Source organism: Amphiura filiformis, chromosome 12 (assembly GCF_039555335.1).
Source record: "Amphiura filiformis chromosome 12, Afil_fr2py, whole genome shotgun sequence".
Taxonomy (NCBI): Eukaryota; Metazoa; Echinodermata; class Ophiuroidea; order Amphilepidida; family Amphiuridae; genus Amphiura; species Amphiura filiformis.
Genome location: NC_092639.1, coordinates 10858386 through 10862776, shown reverse-complemented (window position 1 = coordinate 10862776; position 4391 = coordinate 10858386).

The following is a 4391-nucleotide window of genomic DNA, read 5'->3' as shown; positions in this document are numbered from 1 at the left end:
TTGTTTTTTTTTTGTGGGGGGGGTTTATTTTCAACAATGAGCAATCCTATCATTTAGCTCTATAGTTAGGTCCAGAGATACTCCAAATCTGGAAAAAAAATGGAATTTTTGGTGCAGCCTTAATCTGAGGAGCGGGTGGTTGAGGACAAACAAACAATTTGTGACCGTCCACGGCGAATGAGCCGTAAATTCCTCCCCGGTCAATTTTGTTTTATTTCGTGTTTAAAAATAAACATCATAAACTTAAAATGGTATATCATTTGACTTCAAACGATATCCAGAAGCGGGGTTATGGTTTGTTAAACTTTGCTCCTTCAACAAAATTATAGCTTTTACGTTTTTACATACGTCTCTTTTTCCACATTGTTGGCAATAAATATCAAACAGTCATAATTGGCGGTCATTTCAAATCATCCCCAAGTCAACGAGGTTTAAGAAAGTTCTCTCATTGTTAATGGTTGGTTATGCATACCTGTACAAAATATAATGCCTGGTAACCCACCACTTGAACAGGATTTAGCAATATAAGCAAACAAAGACCAGAGCTATTAAAAGTTCTATAGCTATCTAAGGTAGAAGCTTATTATCCACTTCAACAATAGGATTATTGATTAGTTTTTGACTATCGAAATGAGACGGATGTCGGGCCAGCTTAAGTTACCGATGAATATGACCTTCGTACACGTTTTACACCGTAACTCCGAATACAATTTAGGTAATTTCCGGCTCATTTGTGCTGCCGGGTCACATTTTTTTGGCCTTAAAAGGATTTGACTTCAGGTACATTTTTTTAAAATGTTTTTGTGTGTAAATGCTCATTTATTAACCTTCCATTTCATTGTAATAAGCGCTCCCAAAAATAACTGGCTTTAAGCACCTAGGGTGCTAATTAGGTTGAATACAGTACTGTGTCATAAATATAACTATTTTTTTAATAATAGGCCTACTTATTACTTCTTAAGTTTTGCATACAAAACCTATAGGGTGTTGTCTCAGCTGCATACATACAGGGTGTCCAAAAAAAAAGAGGCCCCACATTGCACCCTCTTTTTCTACTATTTCTGGAAAGTTGATCAAATATATTTTGGTATGTAAAGAAACCTTAAATCGTTAGCTTTTATAAACCAAAACAATTATTTCAATCGGCTCATAACTTTTGAAGATATGTCCTTTTAAAGAAATGTATCCGTTTTTCACTCTGTCCACGGAGGGAGGAGGTTTGGCTACTTCAAAGATTGAAAAGTGCATATACCATGCATGAATATAAAACATTTATCCATGATAACTTTATAAAATAACAACTTTATTTTAGGGAATGGGCTTTACAGGTGGTCTTGGGTTATGGATTTTGTTAAGCGTCATTAATTGGGGCGAAATTGATGTGGGATGGGACTTCTTTTGCTATACTTGCAATTACTTATGTTTTTCTCGTTTCTTGCTTTCTTTTTATTGACAACATAAGTCATTTCTCTTTTTGGAATAAAAGGTAGCCCTGAAAAGGTCTGTTTAGTTTGTCTTTGGTTCTTGAGAAGTGAGTGTACTGTGCTGCTCTGCCCTCTACCTGGTTGCCTCCATGACGAATACAGGTTTCAGCCCTAGTTCTCATTGCATTAATTGCGTTGCGTACCATCCTTGTGCGCCGGATACTTGCGAATGCAGCAGAAATACGGGGTTGCGAAGATGTTTGAAGCTAGCTGGTGATCCTCGCTTATAGTGAATGCTTTCCCAAGCCTAATGCTATTATCTATCCATGTCATTAACCGTGTGTTTCGTTTAAATCTTTGATGTAGCCAAACCTCATCCGTGGACAGAGTGAAAAACGGATACATTTCTTAAAGAGAGCATATCTTCAAAAATTGTGAGCCGATTGAAAAAATTGTTTTGGTTTATCAAAGCTAACGAATTAAGGCTTCTTTACATACCAAAATATATTTGATCAACTTTTCAGAAATAGGAGAAAAAGAGGGCGCAATGTGGGGCCTCTTTTTTTTGGGACACCCTGTACTACATAAGTATCCAAATATTGTTGGTCTAAAGTAGGGATAGATTGACAAACATGGTTTGCCAGACATCAAGTATGTTACTGATCTTTGGAGCAGCGTTTGCCATGTAAACAATTTTTAAAATTCATTCAAATAATAAAAACTATGATCTGAATCAAAGACATTGGATTTATTACTTTCTTTCACCTGGGCTATTACCCAGAAACAAATATATTGTCTTGTATTCATTGTCCATATATGCCCCGCTATTGTAACGACCCAAGTGTAATCAAACCACCTCCATCACATTAGAAATCATCATTTCTCAGAAAAACAACAAACAGCAGACCAGATCATGGCCAGACAGTAACATGAATAGGTTTATTTCGAGGGCTTAGCCAGAACCACCCATGTCCACTTTTGGCCATTTGAGTTAAGTTCACTATTATAAGCAGCAGCAATCATCTACTAGTAATTCAGCATCGAAGTGGTTACGTAATTCTCTTGGTTACCGGATCACGCTATTTTGATATGCCTTCAAGTGCCATATACTTTGTGTGGTGATTGTTTCGATCGTGGTTCATAACTCAAGCGCGTGATCCCGTTGACATAGTAACATTACGTAACTTCGATACTGAATACTGTGGGATGTGCAGTGTCACTTGGGTCAAAGAAGCAACTAGTCAGTGAAATAAGTGAAACAAGTATTCCCACAAAAGGGAGGTGATGCAGACAAGGTGTGTGAGGAATTTTAACCTTTTATGTTGGAGGGACTAGTATCACTTGGTGATAATGGTAGTCCAAAACCCATTAAGATTGTGCGAGATATGTGTTGTGCATGGTCTATGATTCTGGAAGGAACTTTGCCCTTTAATGGGGATAGTTCAGCAGGTATTGCTGTGGTCCAGGGTATTGGGATGGAAATAATTAGTGTACCTCTTCACAAAAGTAACTTGACATCTGACTTGGTTTCTTGAGCCTTTAATCATAGGAGTTAGACACGAATTACCAGTCAAAGGAGTGTCCATGTTGCTAGGAATTGATCTGGCAGGGGGGGGGGAAGGTTTTTCCTGACCCAATAGTCACAGATAAGCCCTGTTTGCAGGAAGATGATAGTGAGGAAAAGTAAATATTTCCTACATGTGCAGTTACACGGGCAATGAATAAGAAGGCCTCAGAAACTTAGGCTACAATTTGGAAGACACATTTGTGTCAAAGTTGAATAAGAAAGAAGATAAACTTCCTTCTCTAGGGGATAAAAAAAGACCCCTAAAAATAACACAGCTTCTGAGCATGCACAAATTGAGGAAACATTGAGAGACCCTTTCAGTGATTTCACAGGAACATTAAAAAATGGAAATTTGTCAGAGTTGCTTAGAAATAAAGAATAAGTCTACAGAATTTCATTAAACCACTTTTCCCTGAATACATCGACAAATTAGTCAAAAAACAGAAGTTTTAGAAAGGTTTTCTACTTCAACTCAGATCGACTCTCGAGAAAATCGAGATTTTCGTACAGTGCGCCACCAATCGACTGGAAAAACTTCCTAGTCGAGTGTTTCTAACACGGGGAAGTAAGTCTATTATTATTACATCAGTAGCTACTATTTTAAACAAAATACACAATTTTAACTGTTTTTCATATTTGAATTGACCGTTAGTTTGCCTCAGTGTGACCTTTAATTGCTTATTTTGTTTTCTACTACAAAAATTAAGCGTCTGTTTTAAATCAATTTGACTCTACTTCCATTTTTTTAACACTTCCTGTGAAATCACTGAAAGGGCCTTTAAGTCATGACAAACTAATTCTGGAGCATCAAAATGACCCTGAACTCAAAGAGGTCAATCAAATCGTCGGCAGAGTGTAACACTATCGTAAGTGGAGTAGAATGTAATAGCTGCATTTTGTAAAACACCTATTATTTGCAGCACAACCTCCTCATCATGCTCATTGTAAAGTGTTGATGTTCTGTATACTTTCCTGATGACCACTAAGCTAACCCCAAGATATCACCTTTACATGTAGTTGGGTGTTTTCTAGTGTTATTGGTTAAAAGTAAGTACATTTATTAAAATGTTGCAAATGGCAGCTATTACATTCTACTGCACATACGATAGTGTTGCACTCTGCCGACGAAATGGCATTGATCCAAGACAAACAAGATGGTGTGCTGATGAGAAAATTTCGCCCACCTGATGCACCTGCCGATGACGAGTGGAAGGAAGTGCACCAAATTGTGGTACCAAAAGTCTGCAGCACTGAAATTATTAATATAGCACATGATAGTCCAATGGGACACCCATTTGGGTGTAAAGAAAACCCATGAAAGAATTCTGAGACATTTCTGGTGGCCCACTCTCAGAAAAGATGTTTCTGAATATCAAAAACTAAGTCAGATAATCAATACC